At 42.0% G+C, this 19,813-nt stretch overlaps 2 non-coding genes across 2 annotated transcripts; one reads left to right on the top strand and one right to left on the bottom strand.

The window, feature by feature from the left end:
* Nucleotides 1-12,449: 12,449 nt before the first annotated feature.
* On the bottom strand, nucleotides 12,450-12,556 carry LOC133067508 (U6 spliceosomal RNA). Its single transcript, XR_009695300.1, has one exon. It is a non-coding gene; the product is annotated as a U6 spliceosomal RNA (small nuclear RNA).
* A 4,563-nt stretch (nucleotides 12,557-17,119) lies between these two features.
* LOC133067485 (U6 spliceosomal RNA) lies at nucleotides 17,120-17,226 on the top strand. Its single transcript, XR_009695277.1, has one exon. It is a non-coding gene; the product is annotated as a U6 spliceosomal RNA (small nuclear RNA).
* Nucleotides 17,227-19,813: the final 2,587 nt, after the last annotated feature.

Here is a 19,813-nt window from a genome sequence, read left to right as displayed (position 1 = left end):
TCCAATACTCCTTGAAGCGAACGTTTTTTTCGTCACATTTTGTGAAGCGGTCGGCAGTCAAGTCGTCGTCGATTAGCTTCTTGTCGTACCAAAACAATTCGAAATAGATACATATTATTTTCTTGAAACTGCATTTCTTCCTGGAAAGCTTACAAACTAGTCCGGTTACTTTGCTCCCTTGCCTCTCGGGATTCAAGCCAGCCTCCATAGTGACTCCTACTGGTCATAACAATTTATGAGCAACGTACTAGGAGGATTTCCCCAGGTACCGTTCCGTGTACCTGAGCAACGACCACTTTCCCTAGGGCGTACACTTGAAATTTAACGCAGTGGACTATTTCATTCGCCCTACAGTTACCCTCAATGATCAAGGCAAACCAACTCTCAAAAAAAAAAAAAAAAGTTCCTATTATGATTAGTGTTCCTCTCCGAAGAGCATTTTGCGTTTTACTGTGAGATTCTTATCCATTCTAAGTATTGGGAGGCCCTGGGTGCAGCATAGAAGCTGATATACAATAGGGGCTCTATAAATACTTGGCAACCTGAATATTCAGTTGTTTCGTTAGATAATGGTGAAGTAAGACTAAAAATAAAAATGGAAAAATATTAAAATAAGAAAGCCTTTTTTAAGGTAAGAATTCAAAAGAGACAGGGTCTCGCTATGTTGCCCAGGCTGGAGTACAGTGACTATTCACAGGCGCGATCCCACTACTGATCAGCACGGGAGTTTTGACCTGCTCCGTTTCCGACCTGGGCCGGTTCACCCCTCCTTAGGCAACCTGGTGGTCCCCCGCTTCCGGGAGGTCACCATATTGATGCCGAACTTAGTGCGGACACCCGATCGACATAGCGCACTGCAGCCCAGAACTCCTGGGCTCAAGCGATCCTCCAGCCTCAGCCTCCCAAGTAGCTGGGATTACAGGCGCGCGCCACAGCGCCCGGCGAGGAATCTACACCTACCAGAATTCTAGGGCTTACCGGCTGCAAGTCGTGGCAAGCCGAATTCCCACCAGTAGAAGGCGACTCTAAGTAAAAACGGCTCGATTGATATTTCAGAAGAAACCGGGAATTGTAGATGCTCCAGTGGGTTGCTTTAACACGAACAGCGCAGCATTACTGCATCAGATGGCAAAGTAAATCATGCAAAATAGATCAAAATATGCAATAAGCCATTTGAAGGTATTAGGAAAGATGGGGAACCCCACTAACTGTAGTACAAACAGTAAAAGCGAGAGGTCTAACTGTACATAAATAATATTAAGGTTCTTATGTTGGCTCTTTCAGGCATTTCCCGAATAATGCTTAAATATTTTGCATAAAAGCAATCCACATTGAAAGGGACAACACTCAGATCTTCTTTATAAACAAAAACTGAAATACTTTCTGGCAAAACACCCACGTTAGGGCCCTAGACCTAGACCCATGAGATAGGAGCAGGATACTAATTTAAGTTATACATAAGACAGCCACTTGACTCATAGGTAGCTTCTGCTTTGTCTCTCAAGGAAAATGAGCATCAGAAGGAAATACAAGAAAACACATAAGGGGAAGAAGAAGATAAAGATAAGTGTTATAAAGAAACTATCATTTACTATGGAATTCTATCATTTCTGGGTTTTGGAAGAGTTTCTTGATTTTGAAAAAATTCTGAATCAGGGATACTTAGAGGCTTGTGAGAAAAATAAGAGGTAAGAGTAAATGGACAAATCATCTTCCCATTTTCAAAGAGAAGATAAAGGTGAATATCTGAAACCACTAACAGATTTTATTGGCATTTGTCCCAACTGAAAATTTGGAGGTAGTTATTAATGGATAACTTAGGATCATCTAGAGCTGTGAGTCTCAAGCTTTGGTGTGATTCACTGATTACTGTGGTAATAGTCAAAGCAAATTCCTGAACACAACACCAGAGATTTTGAATTAACTTTGGCTCAAGGTATCTGCATTTGTAACTTCCAAGATGAATAGGGCCTGTAGCCCATACTTGGAAGTTTACTGATCTCAGGAAGATGAAGTGGTAATCATTAGGAACCAACAAAGTTTCACTTCAAAATAATTTATAGTCTTATAAGACAAGATTGCCCCACCAAAAAGGATTCACGATACAGCAGGAAATCAGTCTTGCAAAAATGTAAACATGGTACTTCTTATTGAGATATATACATGGGAAGAAAGTCTATTTATTTTAATGTTTCTTACTTTTATCATATAATTATTAAAGCCGATTTTATTACATAATTATTGAAACTATTTTTATCTTGTCTTATTTTTACCATATAATTATATTTATATAATTTATTGATTTTGCTTTCTATTCAACTCATGGAAATATTTGATGTGTAGCGTCAGCGAGGGAAAAATCTCCACTTTCATCCCTCTTCAGTTCTTCTGGCTGGATTAATAATAAAAGTGATGCAAGACAACATAAGAGGAGAAAGAAAAATAAATTTTAATTAACATACATGGAGGTTTCATAGAAATGGGACCTAAGAAGTGGCCAAAGCAGGCAGCCTTTATACTTTTTAGATAAATTAATAAATTTGTAAGGAACTGACAGGACAAAAAATCTTAGGTTTTGGGCACTCAAGTAGTGAGGAATCTAAACTGATTATAGACTTGGGTAATAAAGAAGTAATGAGGTTCATTTATACAGCCTGAGTTCCCTGGCTCTGGGAATAAGGGTGTCCTACCTCCAGAGGCAGGGAGTGTACCCTTCACATGAGAGATTATTTCCTGCTTTCAGAGAAAGAGAAAGGAGGGTGAGAGTGTCTCTCTCGTGTTGGCCATTTCTTAAGTAACTTGAATTCAAAGTAGTCAGTGTTTCATTCAGGCACAATTTGGGGTGGCCTACACTGTCCCAGAGGACAATTCTTGCCCCACAACAGTGAGAAATAAATTTGTGAGGGGGTCCTGGGCACCCTTGAAGATATCAGTGATCATGTTTCTCTGTAGGCCAGAACTTACAGTGGGAGCAGGTGCCACTGATTCAGAAAACCTGAATGTAAGGGGAGTAACTGGAGCCTGAGTGGCAGAGAACAATAGCAGCAATCAAGTACAGAGGACAGGGGGGTGTGATGATCACAGTGAACAGCAGAGTCAAAGCAGCAATCAGAATAGTCTGACTAGGGAGACTGATGGTTTGGCTATGTGAGCATGGTGTCCCTAGAAGTGAAATGTATGGCATGCTAAGTCACTTCAGTTGTGTCTGACTCTTATGCGACCCCACAGACAGCAGCCCACCAGGCTCCTCTGTCCACAGGGTTCTCTAGGCAAAAACACTGGAGTGGGCACTATTGACCCCTTCTGGGACATTCCCTGGAGGGATGTGATGAAGGAAATCCTCCTAGCGGGTAGAACTCTGAGCAGAGTACCTGGTTGTTCATTTTGCTTGGAAGGAGAAATTTCCAGCTATGCAATTATACACCAATTCATGGGCTGAGGCCAACTGTTTGGCTAGATGGTCAGGGACTTGGAAGGAATGCAATTGGAAAATTGGTGACGATGAAGTCTGGGAGAAGTATGTGGACAGACCTATCAAAATAGGTGAAGAATATGGAGGTATTTGGATCCCATATATATACTCACCAAAGATTGATCTAAGTAGAAAAGGATTTTAATAATCAAGTGGAAAGCTGACTAACTTATTCTGTAGATACTAGCCAAACTCCTTCCCCAGCTACCTCTGTCATTAACCAAAGGGCTCATGAACAGAGTAGCATGGTGGCAGGGGCAGGGGTGGAGCTTATGTGGAGGCTCAGCAACATGGACTTCCACTCACCAAGGCAGATGGCTGCAGCCAGTGCCAAGTGCCTAATTGGCCAGTAGCGAAGACCAACGCTGAGTCCTGGACATGGCACCCTTCCCCAAGGTGATCAGCCACTACCTAGAGGCAGATTGATTACACAGGACTACTTCCATCATGGAAGGGGCGAGGTTTGTTGTTACTGGAACAGACATATATTTGGCCACAGATTTGCCTACCCTCCATACAATGCTTCTGCCAAAACTACCATCCAGGGCTTACAGAATGCCTTTTCCACCATCATGGTTTTTCACAAGCATTGCTTCTGATCAGAAACTCACTTCACAGCAGATGAAGTAGAGTAATGGGCTTGTTCTCATCGATTTTACTGGTTTTACCATTTTCCCCCACCATCCTGAAGCAACTGACTTGATAGAATGATGGCATAACCTTTCAAGGATTCAGTTACAACACAGCTAGGTGCCAATGCTTCACAGGGCTGAGGCAAGGTTCTTCAGGAGGTTCTATATGCTCTGACTCAGTGTCCAATATAGGGTGTTATTTCTCCCATAGCCAATATTCATAAGTCCAGGAAAGAAGGGCTGGAAATGGGAATGGCATTATTCACTACTACCCCTAGTAACTCACTAGCAAAAATTTTTCATCTTGCCCCTTGTAGAGGTCTCAGGCCTAAAGCGAGAAATGCTTCTTCTAGAAGACACAATAATGATTCCATTGAACTAAAAGTTTAGACTGCTGCCTAGTAATTTGGGGTTCTTTGTTCCTCTGAATCAAAAGCAAAGAAGGGAGTTGCTACACTGCCTGCAGTGATTTGTTCTGACTACTAAGCAGAAGTTTGACTGCTACTCCACAATGAGGTAAGGAAAAGTGTGCTAAAAATATAATACATCCCTTAGAGCATCTCTTCCTGCTGAACTGAAGAGTGAGGAATGGAACAGAGAAAATGAAAATGCCACAGAGCTCCAGTACTGAAATTCTGCAGGTTTTTTTTTTTTTAATCGATTAAACATTTTCCCAGTTGCTGTAAATTTTTAAACTTAAGATTCTAAAGTTCTAAAAAAACATGATTCTGACAGTTTTTGCCAGCTTATTCATTGCTTCTGAGAGGAACAGACAGAGCCTAGGAGTTCCCTACTGCTCCATGTTCCAGTAGGCCAAGTTTTTACAAGGTTTTTAAATTTATCCACTTATTCATTCAATAGCCATGGATTGAGCCCCAGGCATTGTTTTATATCAGGTATTTTAGTCTCTTGTAAGGTGAGCATTAGGCATCAGTGTTACTTGGCTTTCTCAGTAGAAGTTTGGAATCTAAAATGAAAGATGAGACATTCTACACTTAGATGATAAACCAGAAATAGAATATTATGCTCTCTACTGGGGCTATTACTTTCCAAGAAAGATATACAAACTGGACAAACAGAAAGGTAAAATGAGATTGAAACAATGCAGGACAAGAAATGGTTGAGGTGTTGATGGATAAAAATGTTTTATTTGTTATCTGTAACCCCTGGGGTTATAGCTTCAGAGAACTAAATTGTCTTAATACAATCAAGAACTTCCTAGAAGTCAACACTACTTAAAGAAGGAAAAAATATTTAGAGATGCATATATAGGTGGCAAAACCATAAAGTATAACAAAATAATGTCACAAAGTTAGAATAGTGGTTATGTCCAAGAGGGAAGGCTGTTTGGGTATGGGCTTCTAGGATGCTAGCAAGTTCTATTTCTGAATACCAGTTATCTAGTTGGTCATTTTATAAACACTTTAAATTTTACATTTGTATCTTTCATAAATATGACATATATCACAGAAGTTAAAAAGAAAACCCATGTAATGGATACATATGGGGGATTAAAATAGTTACAAATTCTTTTTTTTTGGCTGCTCAGAGTGACATGTTAGTTCCCCAATGAGGAATTAAATATGTGCCCCCTGCAATAGAAGCACAGAATCTTAACCACTGAACCATCAGGGGAGTCCTGGCCACAAATTCTTTAACATCCATAGAGGAGGTTCTGTTCTCTCCACACCTTTGAATCTAGGCTGGCCCGTGGCTGCTTTAACTAATATAAAGCACAGCAGACAAAGCAAAGCGATGCTACGCTCTTTCTGCCTCTAGCCTTTAAGAGGACTGGTAACTTTCAACTTGGTCTCTTGAAGAGTGAGTCACTGAGTGAGAAGTCTCACAATCTGCCACAGACAGTTCTGAATACTACATGGAGACACAGTGTCATGACTGAATGCAGTTTTACAGTCGAGTCTGCCAAGGTACCAGACATGTCAATTAAGGCATCTTGGACTGTCCAGATACCAGCCATCAGCTGAATACCAGTAAGTGACCACAGACAGCATCACCTGGAGCAGAATTGTTCAGCAGAGCTTTGCCCAAATTCCTGAGCCTCAAAATAATGAGATAAAATAGTTATTTCTAATGACAAAATTTTGGAATAGTTTATTCTACATTGTCTTAGTCCCTTCAGGCTACTATAATAAAAATACCATAGTTTGGGTGGCTAAAATAAGAAATACTTTTTTTTCTCACAGTTCTGAAGACTGGGAAGTAGAAGATCAGGATGCCCACAGATTTGACATCTAGTGAAGAACTGCTTCCTGGTTCATAGATAGGCATCTTCTTGTTGTGACCTCATGTGGTGGAAGCAGCAAAGGAGCTCTCTAGGGTTTCCTTCACAAGGGCATGTAATCCCACTCATGAGGACTTCACCTCCATGACCTAATCACCCCCAAAGACACCACGTCCAAATACTATGACCTTGTGGGTTGGTTTCAACATATGGAATTTTGAGGGGGCACAAACATTCGATCTATAGTATACCCTAAAGATAACACACACAAGGCAAATAAGAAAAAAATGTTTTAAGAAAGTAAGTGTTCTAATATTAATAGTAAAGCAAAGCAGACTTAAGAACAAAAATGCATTGTTTTGGAGAGACAAAGCATTATTTTTTAATCAGGTACGTGTGTACTCTGAAGATAAAAGAGTCCTAAAATATTAACGTCATTATGTATGTGTTCTTGGAATGGTGAGACCCTTCAAAGCAAACACCAAAAACAGAAACCACAAAGGATAAAGCTTAGTAGGTTTGAAAATATAAAACTTTAAAGTTGCTGAATGTCTAAAATATTCCACTGTTAACAAAAGTAAAGGCTTAGAAAAAAGTATGGTCAACTGCATGATATACTGAACTTCTTTCATGGATATTGTAGGAAATTGTAGAGTATTACTAAGTATTGGGTAGATAGTTAAATTACATATTTAGTAATGGTTTTGAGTAAATGCCAAACAAAGTGCATTTGTGACAATGACCTTCTGAAAACCATATTTTAACCCAGGCCAGGAGAGAGTTTTTTGGTATTGGATATTTCAGGCATTCAGGCAAGCTAATGAATTAGATATTTTTGGCAGAGATCATGAGAACCCAAATCACTTTAAAAATGGCCTATTTTAAAATGACTGTTGCCCCTCCCCCCTCCCCGCCCCCCTTGTAAAAGCCCATGGACAGAGGACCCTGGTGGACTATATTCCATGGGGTTGTAAAGAGTTGTACACAACTAAGTGACTGAGCACATTGCCCCCTGCCCCACCTTTCATTAGACCTGAAGCTCTACAAAGGCAATGGTTTGTCTGTCTTATTTCTGATTATCTAGTATCAGTATTTAGTACCCAATTACCTAGGGTCTGGTAAATATTTGGCATGTAAACTTTTAAAAAATGGATAGGTGGATAAGTGAATGGATAGATGAATAAATGGATGAACTGTTAAAATATTATGCTTTAAAGAAAGATATACACACACACCCCTCAGAAAAAGATTAACCCTGAAAACTTATTGAACATGAAAAGTTAAAAAAAAAAAAAAAAGGTACAAGCATATTAAAGAAGACAGATACTGGAATGATTCCTTTCTGACCTCACAAGTTTTTTCAGGTACAGACTGACCTTCTCTTTGCTTTCTATTGCTGCTGTAACAAATTACCACAAATTGAGTGGCTTAACCAACACAGCTTTTTTATCTGACAGTTCTGAAAGTCAGAAGTCCCAAACAGGTTGGCAAGGCTGCAGTTTCCAGAGGCTGTTCACATTCCTTGGTTGGTGATCCTGCATGACTCCAATCTCTGCTTCCAGTTCACATCTCTCTGACTCTGATCTTTCTTCCTCCCTTATATAATTGTAATAATCCTTGTAATTACATTGGGCCCAGTGGTATAATCCAGAATAATCTCTCCATCTCAAATTTTTTAATTTACTCACATGTATAAAATATCTCTTACCTCATAAAATAACATAGAGGAAGTTCACTCTATGAACTCATAAAATAACATCAGGAAGTTCACTTTTTTGTGGGGCATTATCCTGCCTACCACACCTCAGTTCCATAAAACTGAGAAGTTCTGCCCCTAAAATGCCTCAATTCAAAGGGGGATGCTCTAAGACAGTTCTTTCATAAAGATAAAATTAGTATTATAGACCACCAAAAATTTCTGACAATTTTAAAGAGTCTCTTCTTTCATACCTTATTCACTTATTTCTTTTAAAAACAAGACAAAGATACAACACTTGCTCTACATAGCTCAGTGGAGGGCTCTGAGGCATTGCTCTAACCAATTGAGTTTGAGACCCATCCCCATATAGTGGTCGAAATTCCCCGCACTCCAATTCCATCTCTAAGATTGTTGTTCAGTTGCTAAGCCGTGTCCAACTCTTTGCAACCCCATGGACTGCAGCACACAGGCTTCCCTGTCCTTCACCATCTCCAGGAGTTTCCTCAAACTCATGTCCATTGAGTTGGTGATGCCATCCAACCAACTCATCCTCTGTCACCCCCTTCTCCTCCTGCCCTCAATCTTTCCCAGCATCAGGGTCTTTTTCATTGAGAAGGCTCTTCACATCAAGTGGCCAAAATACTGGAGCTTCAACTTCAGCATCAGTCCTTCCAATGAATATTTGGGGTTGATTTCCTTCAGGATTGACTGGTTTGATCTCCTTGCTGTCCAAGGGACTCTCAAGAGTCTTCTCCAGCAGCACATTTTGAAAGCTTCAGTTCTTCCGTGCTCAGCCTTCTTTATGCTTCAACCCTCACATGACTACTTGGAAAAACCATAGCTTTGACTATATAGAGTCTCTGCTTTTTAATACACTGTCAAGGTTTGTCATAGTTTTTCTTCCAAGGAGGAAGAGTTTTTAAATTTCAAGGCTGCAGTCACCATCTGCAGTGATTTTGGAGCCCAAGAAAATAAAATCTGTCACTGTTTCCATTTCCCCCCCCATTTATTTGCCATGAAGCGATGGGACCGGATGTCATGATCTTCGTTTTTTAAATGTTGAATTTTAAGCCATCTAAGGTTGCTGCTGCTGCTGCTAAGTCACTTCAGTCGTGTCCAACTCTGTGCGACCCCATAGACGGCAGCCCACCAGGCTCCCCCATCCCTGGGATTCTTCAGGCAAGACTACTGGAGTGGGCTGCCGTTTCCTTCTCCAATGCAAGAAAGTGAAAAGTGAAAGTGAAGTCGTTCAGTCGTGTCTGACTCTTAGCGACCCCATGGACCGCAGCCTACCCGGCTCCTCTGTCCATGGGATTTTCCAGGCAAGAGTACTGGAGTGGGATGCCATTGCCTTCTCCACATTTAAGATTAGCTGTGGGCAATCCGAAAGGGTATGACAGGCTAACAGCATTTTGCCACATTGTTCCGGTTACCTTGGTTATCACAGGCACTTCTGGGTTCCTCTTATAGGTTGCTTGTTCCCCTAAAAGGAGGGAGTATTTGGAAACTCAGCCCTGTCTGTAAACCCGCACTAAGTAAGGATTCGCAGAGGGGCCAGCAACCTTTAAAAGCAAAAACCTTGATAGTCTAGTGGTGAATGAGGTGACATCCAGTGGCAGGACGGTGGGGAAGGAAGGTCGGTTAAGTAAGGGAAACGGCGATAAAAATTAGCAAATCTAACCGCCACGGGAAGAATTTAGGAAATCTGGCCTCGAAGTTGTATTTTTTCCACTGAAAACGGAGCAACCGTTTTCTCCAATAGGTTGTGAGGAAACGAGCAACCCCTGTTGGTTTCGAGGGTGATAACAGCTTTTCGCAAAGACGTTCTGCTGATTCTCCAGTAGGGGTCAGTGATGAGGTAGATACAATTCCTCGAATATCCTAGTTATCCAGTGAGTTTTAACTGTAAAGGAGACATAAACTAGGAGACAAGTGTTAAAGAGTGAGAAGAGAGAGCCAGTAATAAAGGCCAGTTATATCTCGTCTGTTTTTAATGCACACATTAGTGAACTACTGAACACGTAAAAGTATTTCTCTTGAAAAAGGTAAATTGTTGTTTGCTTACACAGAATTTGAATCCGTTAGTTGATTTGAATCCGTTAGTTGTACAGAAAATTTAGGTTCCTTTAAATCAGGCAAAAGAGACGGGGTCTCGCTATGTTGCCCAGGCTGGAGTACAGTGGCTATTCACAGGCGCGATCCCACTACTGATCAGCACGGGAGTTTTGACCTGCTCCGTTTCCGACCTGGGCCGGTTCACCCCTCCTTAGGCAACCTGGTGGTCCCCCGCTCCCGGGAGGTCACCATATTGATGCCGAACTTAGTGCGGACACCCGATCGGCATAGCGCACTGCAGCCCAGAACTCCTGAGCTCAAGCGATCCTCCAGCCTCAGCCTCCCGAGTAGCTGGGACTACAGGCGCGCGCCACCGCGCCCGGCGATGAAAAACCGCCGCAGAGAGATACTAGAGGTTGTGGTGTGGTGACGTCATCTGGGGCGGGGCGAAGCCGAGGCGGTGCCGGGCATAAGACACGCCCAGTGCAGGGTGGGCCGGGAGGCTGAGGCCATCTGACGTCACGGGGGCGGGGATATCGTCCTGTTCTGTCAGTTTGAGAGCTTGGAACTCACACGTTTTCCTGTTCCAGCCTCAGCTCCAGGTGTTTTGCTTGGACTACTGTATTTTCATTTAAGAGAAGTTGGTCAGTAGGCTCTTAATCCTCATAGGTGTTGTATTCGGTCACGCAGCTAGCACAAAAGGAAATGCAGTGCTCGGTCCCTCAGCGTTGAGTTTCTTCAGCAGATCTTGAACACGTGCTGCACGCTGTGAAGAAGCTATTCACGAGGGAACCGGACCTTCCGTCCTTAAATCTCCCATTGTCCACAGCAAGCTTTTAGGAGGTGCCTTCGCTGTACCAAGGAATGTGACCCATAGTAGCGGGGGTTGGGGTCCGCAGAAGTGCTGGAGGCCAGCTCAATGTTCACTGTTGAAGGGAGCGTGAGGGAGCCGTCAGTTCGTTGCCCGTTATTGTTGGGGAAAGAAAATTCTAGTACTGGAGTAGACTTTGCAAGAATTAGCATTTGGCAACCTGAAGTCTTTTGGGAACAAGACTAGGTTAGGAAGGCATAAAGAGGAAGGAGGAAAAAAGAATTTCCAGCCATGATAGATCTGCAATCAGCAGACCTTTTCTGTTTTATATAGGCAATCTTTTCCATCTTCTTTTTCTCTTAGAAACTATTCCAAATTCCCCCTCCATTTCCTCCCTTGCAGCAGATTATTTTGCTCCCTCTTCATAGATAATTTAAAGGCTGTCAGAAACACCTCAACTCCTTGTTACTCTGCCCTCCTCTAAAATTTATCTTTACATTTTCTTTTATATATATTTATTTATTTTTGCATTTTAAAAATTTTATTTTTAATTGGAGGATAATTGCTTTACAGTATTGTGTTAGTCTCTGACATATACCAACATGAATCAGCCATAGATATACATATAGCCCTGGAGGAGGGCATGGCAACCCACTCCACTCTTGCCTGGAGAATCCCTACAGACAGAGGACCCTGGTGGGCTGCAGTCCATGGGGTTGCAAAGAGTTGGACACGACTGAGCGACTAAGCACAGCATAGCACATACGTATATCCATCCCCTCCCTCTTGAATCTCCCTCCCACCTCCCTTCCCATCCCAGCCATCTAGGTTGTCACAGAGCACCTGACTTGAGCTCCCTGCTTCATATAGCAAATTTCCACTGGCTATCTGTTTTACAGATGGTAATGTATATGTTTCCATGCTACTCTCTCCTTTCATCCCACCCTCTTCTTCCCCTACTGTGTCCACAAATCTGTTCTCTACATCTTCATCTCAATTGCTACCCTGCAGATGGGTTCATCAGTACCATCTTTCTAGATTCCATATATATGCATTAATATATGATATTTGTTTTTCTCTTTCTGACTTACTTCACTCTCTATAACAGGCTTTAGGTTCATCCACCTCATTTAGACTGACTCAGATGTGTTCTTTTTATGGATGAGTAATATTCCATTTTATATATGCACCACAGCTTCTTTATCGTTTCATCTGTCCATGGGCATCTAGGTTGCTTTCATGTCCTAGCTATTGTAAACAGTGCTGGAAAGAACACTAGGGTACATGCATCTCTTTCAATTATTTTTTCAGGTTATATTCCCAGTAGTGGGATTCCTGGGTCATATGGTAGTTTTATTCCTAGTTTTTAAAGGAATATCCATACTGCTCTCCATAGTGATTCTATCAATTTACATTCCCACTAACAGTGCAAGAGGGTTCTCTTTTCTCCACATCCTTTCCAGCATTTATTGTTGGTAGATTTTTGATGATAGCCATTCTGATTGGTGTGAGGTGATACCTCATTGTAGTTTTAATTTAAAAATATGGAATACTTCACGAATTTTCATGTCATCGTTGTGGAAGGGCCATGCTAATTGTCTCTGTATTGTTCCAATTTTAGTATATGTGTTGCTGAAGTGAGCACTATCTTTACATTTTCAAAGAAGGGCAACTCTTTGTTGTCTCTTCCTATCAAGTGCCCCTATCAAATTCTTCCACCAGTTATTTCCACACCCATCTCCCTGTCTCTCCTCCCCTCTTATATAGAGACTCTAAGCTTTCTTTCAAGTCTTCTTTGACCTTGCCTCTCTTTCTAAATAAAATCTGTTGTTTTCATGGTTGCCCTTCCTGAAAGCATGTTCTACAGTTACTGCATTCACTCCTAACATTCTGTCTTCAGACCACAGCCCACTACCCACTGAAATTATTGTAAGGTTCCCGTATCTAAGCCTCCTAATTGGCAGTTCTAAGGGATTCTTTCAGACTATGCAACATAATTTACGCCCCCCTCAGCCATCTGAACTACTTGTGACCACTACCTGCTCCCTGAAGTTTTCTCCCTGGTTCTTGCTGACAGCCTCTGCTGGGTCCTCTAAAGTTCTGCTGCTCTTTCTGCCCACTATATAAATGTTATTCTTTGTAGTTCCTCCTAAACCTTCTCTGTAGTTTTTTCATGCTCTTCATGACTGATCTCACCAGTTATCAAGGTTCTCAAATATATATCTCCAATGTGATGGTCTTTCCAGAGCTCCAAATCTGTATTTCAAGCTGCCTACCAGGTGTTATACTGAAATTATTCAAAACTTCAAATTCAACATGTGCAAACAAAACTGATCATCTTCTGGTCCCTTTCTCCAAATGGTTTCTAACTTCCTATATTCTCACTTTCTACCAATACATCTAGTTGGTCACTTCAGAACTCTCTGAGTCATTCTTGACCACTGTTTGATTCATTTAACGCCAGGTAAAATTTATTTTTTGTCTATCCAATAATGAGCAGTGTGCTAGGTAATGGAGATATAGTGGTGAAGAAAAGGGACACAGTGGAGAGATAGACATAGCAAAATAATAATAATAATAATAATTACAAGTTGTGTTAAGTGCCATAAAGGAAACAAAGTGCTGAGATAAAAACAATAATGGCAGAAAAAGGGGAGAGGACCTACTTTAGAGAAAGCAATCATATAAGCAGATTGGGGGCGGGGCGGGGGCGGGGCAGAAATCCATGGAAAGAGAGAACCATGCATGACTTTCCTGACATAAGAGAAGGCATTTTGGCCTAAGTCATTCTGTGATCCAACCTTGGTCACAATGCTTATCCTTGAACAAGTCTCTAATGAATGATCTTAAGGGAAAAAAGGAATGCAGGAACAAGTGACTGTTATCAGGCAAGAGAAGTAACAAAAGCAAAGATAATAAATCGTTTATAAAGACTCCCAGTTCTGTTTCAGTAGTAAAGATTAGCCTGAAGTGCTTAACTCCCAGATCAACTGGAACCTAAGGGATGATGATATTGACCATGGGTCAGACCCTGATGACTTTAATCAACTAAAGCTTAGACTCTGTTTATCTTTGCAGCGATTCTGTGCTGGCTTCTCCTCTGCCCAAACCCCTTCATGATTATGCATTTACCCTGAGCTTAAAGTTTTGCAGTTCTGAGCTCACTGCTTGGGAAAGATTCCTGGTGTTCTCCTTTTCTGCTGCAAGAAATAAGTCCTTCTTTCAATCTTTGGCTTGGATCAACATCCACCAAGAGAACAACAGAGTTTTTGGGTAACAGCTAGATAAGCCTCCTTGAGGAGGTGTCATTTAAATTGAGACCTGAAGAATGAGGTCTCATTTGTTTTTCTCTTTCTGACTTACTTCACTCTCTATAACAGGCTTTAGGTTCATCCACCTCATTTAGACTGACTCAGATGTGTTCTTCACTTCAATTGAAAGCAGTAAGGACTGTCTGTAAACTGAAGTAACAAACTCCACTTAAGAAGGGATTAACTGGAAGGAAAGGGGACTGTGAAATAAAATTTATATTTTATGAAAAAAAATTTAAAAAGTAAAATTTGTTTTGTGGCAAGACGAGAAAAATTTAAATATAAAAAATTCTGCCTTTTGGCCTCCTCTCTCCTGCCACCGTGCATAGTGTATCTGCATTGTGCATTAACCAAACCATCCCCATCAGCAGGAACATCTCCTCAACCTTAAACAGCAACATTCTCCTAGCATCAGCAAGGCAACTCCTTCAAAAATAACATTTCTTCTTGATCTTGTAAGGAAGGGGTCACATGACCTACCACAATAGCATTTAGATCTGGATTATGTAATCTGTCAATATGCGTCATTTGATGTACAGCCCTCTGTCTCAAAAAAACTTATAACTGTGCCTATACTTCTACAATAGTTCTCAGAGCTTTCTGACACACTCTTCCTGAGTTATAATCCTCAAATTTGGCTGGAATAAAATTTTCCAATTCTTAGACTGACTAACTTTTTTGTGGACAGGAGAAATGTGGCAGAATGATAGCTGTCCCCCCAAGTCTGTTCTTTCCTTTTACTAAACTAATAAATTTTCAGTTGAGCACATGAAGCCCCAGTTAGAGACCACATTTCCTAGTTTCTCTTAAGGCCAAGTGTGGTCAAGTTGTCAGCAACAGAATATGAGTGAAAGTGATATGTGCCACTTCTGCATCACTTGCTGAAAAATAAATCAACTGTCCTCCAGTTCTGCTCTTTTGCCCTTCCCCCAGCACTAGATGGCACCAATGCAAACCTCTGGCAGTGCCCCAGCTTTAATCATGCAAATAAAAAAAATGATACCACTCTAACGGCAGAAAACGAAGAGCAACTGAAAAGCTTCTTGATGAGGATGAAATAGGAGAGTGAAAAAGCTGGCTTAAAACTCAACATTCAGAAAACTAAGATCATGGCATCTGGTCCCATCACTTCATGGCAAATAGATGGAGAAAAAGTGGAAACAGTGATAGACTTAATTTTCTTGGGCTCCTAAATCACTGCAGACAGTGACCGCAGCTGTGAAATTAAAAGATGCTTGCTCCTTGAAAGAAAAGCTATGACAAACCTAGATAGCATATTGAAAAGCAGAGACATCTTTGCCAACAAAGGTCCATAGAGTCAAAGCTATGGTTTTTTCCAGTAGTCATGTATGGATGTGAGAGTTGGACCATAAAGAAAGCTGAGTGCCAAAGAATTAATTGATGCTTTTGAATTGTAGTGCCGGAGAAGATTCTTGAGAGTCCATTGGACAGCAAGGAGATCAAACCAGTCAATCCTGAAGGAAATCAACCCTGAATATTCATTGGAAGGACTGATGCTGAAGCTGAAGCTCCAATACTTTGGCCACCTGATATGTAGAGCTGGCTCATTGGAAAAGACCATAATGCTGGGGAAAATTGAGGGCAGGAGGAGGAGGGGGCGACAGAGGATGAGATGGTTGGATGGCTTCATCAACACAATGGACATGAGTTTGAGGAAACTCTTGGAGATGGTGAAGGACAGAGAAGCCTGGTGTGCTGCAGTTCCCAGGGTTGCAAAGAGTCGGACCTCACCTCTGGTGAGGTGAGGTGCAGCATTAAGAGGAAAGAAACCAGAGCCCATGGATAACTTACTGGAGTTGAACAACCCTGTTTGCCTGGGCCACTTCTACCTCCAGAGTGTTACATGAGAAATAAGTTCCTGTAACTAAGCAGGACCCTATGTGGCTTTCCCAAGACATACCCTCCCAAGCCACTCATATCCTCCACCTGTCTTTATTTTGTAGAAAAATTTTAGCGTCCTCAGCCTTCCCTGGGTTCCAAAGAATAAATTTAATCAGAGAAGTGAGAAAATGTAAAAACAAAAGAAAACAGTCAAGCAAGAAAAATAATAAAGTTTAGCCATTAAGTAAAGTCAAGGATTTTTAGGGCCTCATCAAGGGCTATAGATAATATTTTGAGCCATGTCCTTTGAGCTGCTTTGCAGATACCAAAACCCCCACTAGGTGGAAGAAGTTAACTGTATGCTGCCCACAGGAATGTAGGCTGCAGACCAGCTGGAATCAGAAGGGCGATGATGTTGACTCCTGATTACCTCACCACCAATCAGTCAGAAGAATGTCCATGAGCTGATCACACACTCTGTAACCCTCTTAGTCATCCTGTCTTTAAAAACCTTTCCCTGAAGGCCACTGAGGAGTCTGGGCCTTTTGAGGATTAGCGGCCTAGACTCCTTGCTTAGTGTCTGAAATAAAAGCTGCATTTTCTTTCACCACAACCTAGTGTCATTAGATTGCCTTTACTTCACATAGTTAAGTGGACCCAAGTTTGATTTGGTAACATGGCTATTTCATTTAAATCAGTATATTTTGGGGTGTCTATTATTGCAGCATACTCTGTCCTCTAATTTAGGGAAGCTCACAGAGGAAACTCTGGCTAACCAAAACTCAGAAAGGGCAGGAACTGAAAGAGCTCCAGGCATCTCCAGGGCACCCCAAAAGGATGAATCAGCCTTGACCTCCTGTAATGAGTCTGATTTTCTATTTTGCATTCTGTATCCTTCTACAATCACCCTTTTATACTCATATCCATTTTTAAAAATCATAATTATAAGTAAAACTTTTATGTTCTGCTTTTCAAATTTGTCACTATACCTTTAGTGGCAGTATGTCTCTCAACTTGATGTATAATTGATGATGATTTAAATTGAACCACTATCAGTGCTCGCTTCAGCAGCACATATACTAAAATTAGAACGATACAGAGAAGATTAGCATGGCCCCTGTGCAAGGATGACATGCAAATTCATGAAGCGTTCCATATTTTTATGGAAGCAACCTAGATGCCCATCAGCAGATGAATGGATAAGAAAGCTGTGGTACATATACACAATGGAATATTACTCAGCCATTAAAAAGAATACATTTGAATCAGTTCTAATGAGATGGATGAAACTGGAGCCCATTATACAGAGTGAAGTAAGCCAGAAAGATAAACACTAATACAGTATACTAACGCATATATATGGAATTTAGAAAGATGGTAACGATAACCCTATATGCAAGACAGAAAAAGAGACACAGATGTATAGAACAGACTTTTGGACTCAATGGGAGAAGGCGAGGGTGGGATGATCTGAGAGAACAACATCGAAACGTATATTATCAAGTGTGAAACAGATCGCCAGTCCAGGTTGGATGCGTGAGACAAGTGCTTGGGGCTGGTACACTGGGATGACCCAGAGGGATGGGATGGAGAGGGAGGTGGGAGCGGGGTTCAGGATGGGGAACACATGTAAATCCATGGCTGACTCATGTCAATGTATGGCAAAAACCACTACAATATTGTAAAGTAATTAGCCTCCAACTAATAAAAATAAATGAAAAAAAATAAATTGAACCACTATCAGTTACACTAACCACTATTTCATCATTCTATACTTCTCACCTGTATTATTTTATGAATTAGTGATATACATAATACCCAGTACAAAGTTAATTATGCACAAATTTGCATCAGTCACTTTTCTTCCAGCTTTATTGAGGAACGATTTTCAAGTAAAATTGTAAGATATTTAAGGTAAGTGTACAATGTAAAGAATTGTGTCCATTGTAAAAGGATTCCTGCCATCAAGTTAACACATCCATCACCTCATGTGTTTATTTTGGTGAGAACATTTAAGTTTTACTTTCTTAGCAAATTTCAATTGTACATCCAGAAATGGAATTGCTGGATCATGTGATCATTCTACTCTGACTTTCTTGAGACACAGCCATACTGTTTTCCATAGCAGCTAAACTTTGTTTGCAACCTCACCAACGATGCACAAGGTTTCCCTTTTCGCCACATCCTTGCCAGCTTTTACCTAGGTTTTTACTTATTAACAGTGCAGAAACCAAGGTTATGGGCTGTCTGGGGTTTTGCTCTTTCAAAACATAACCTGAATGACAGTTAATTTTGAGGCACTAAATGTCAGAATCGATTCTGCATTCATTCCAAATGGAATGTCTCAACCTGTCTACACACGTCCATTCACTTGCGTTCAAGTCATTTATAAATCAGTCCTTCAGGGGAACGTTAATGGGGTCAGACCCAGAGAGTTTCTGCCCTGGCAGCCGGGAGAGAAGGCTTGTGGGTAAAACCGGGTCCCGGCTTACCGCCTCAGCAACAGTCAAGCAGGGGACTAGCCTAAAGCCAGACCCTGGGCCACACAGCCGGAGGAGAACACAAGAGGAGAGCTGACGCGGTTGAAGAAAAGAAGACGGAACGATCACCCGCCAACAAGATAAAGAACGAGCCCAGTGCACTGCTTCCAGCACCAACCGCCAGCTCAGTCCAGCCCAGCCCAGCCCAACCCACTACTGATGAATGAGGAAGTGGAGGAGGCGGGGCCTCCGAAAGGGCAGGTGGGGCCACCTGGGCAGGGAGAGGCGGGGCCGCCCGGGGCGTGAGAGGCGGGACCCGCAGGGCTGGAGAGGAGAGTCGCCGGGGGCCTGCGGAAGGTGGGGCACGCAGGAGGGCGGGGCACGTAGGAGGGCGGGGCACGCAGGAGGGCGGGGCACGCAGGAGGGCGGGGCACGTAGGAGGGCGGGGGCACGGAGGGGGTGGGGCACTGAGGGGGGTGGGGTGGGGCACTGAGCGCGGTGGGGTGAGACACGAGGGAGGGTTCGGTGGAGGGGAAGGGGGTGAGAGGCTGGGTCACTAGGGGAAGGTGAGGCGGGGCTTCTCTAGGACCGAGACTCCAGACGCGCAGGCGGAGAGAGGGGTACCGCCAGGGGGCGAGGATCTCCGCGGTCCCCGGATCTCTGTCCAGTCCTGGGCTTCCTCCTCCCAAGAAAGCCTCCCGGCCCCGCGGCCCCTGGCAACCGCGAGACAGTTCGCTGCTGCGGATTTTCTTTATGATAGATTACTTGCATTTCAGAGACACGCCAATGTGGGCTAACCCCGATTCTGTTACATTTAATAAAGGAACAATGGATTAACGAGACGTAATAAACATTTACTTCTTGGCCACACTCTGAAGGAAAAGCCTTTAGTATAGTTAATACACAGTATCTCACAATGTCTTATCAGAAGCGCATTTCTTGTGGCAGGTTTTCAAATATCAGAATAAATCCTAAAGTGAACACAGTTACTTATACGGTGTCACGCTACTAGACTTATAAATTAAACTTGTGAGGTTATTGTCCTCAATTTGAATGTCTTTTGACTTTTATGCGACAGTAGCACTCCATTACAACAGGGCTATTTGTTACATTGATTCTGATCTGAGATGAAATAAATCACGTCCCCAAACCCAAACTTAATACATTAAAATCCTAATATTTAGCAAACTTTGTCTCAGTTGTTGATTCTAACTCTTTACACCAATGTGCCAAAAGCTTTCTACTGTATTTAATTTATTCATTTTGAAA

This window comes from Dama dama, chromosome 12 (assembly GCF_033118175.1).
Source record: "Dama dama isolate Ldn47 chromosome 12, ASM3311817v1, whole genome shotgun sequence".
In the NCBI taxonomy this organism is placed as follows: Eukaryota; Metazoa; Chordata; class Mammalia; order Artiodactyla; family Cervidae; genus Dama; species Dama dama.
The sequence above is the reverse complement of the archived record's forward strand: the minus strand, read 5'-3'. Positions and strand labels throughout refer to the sequence as shown.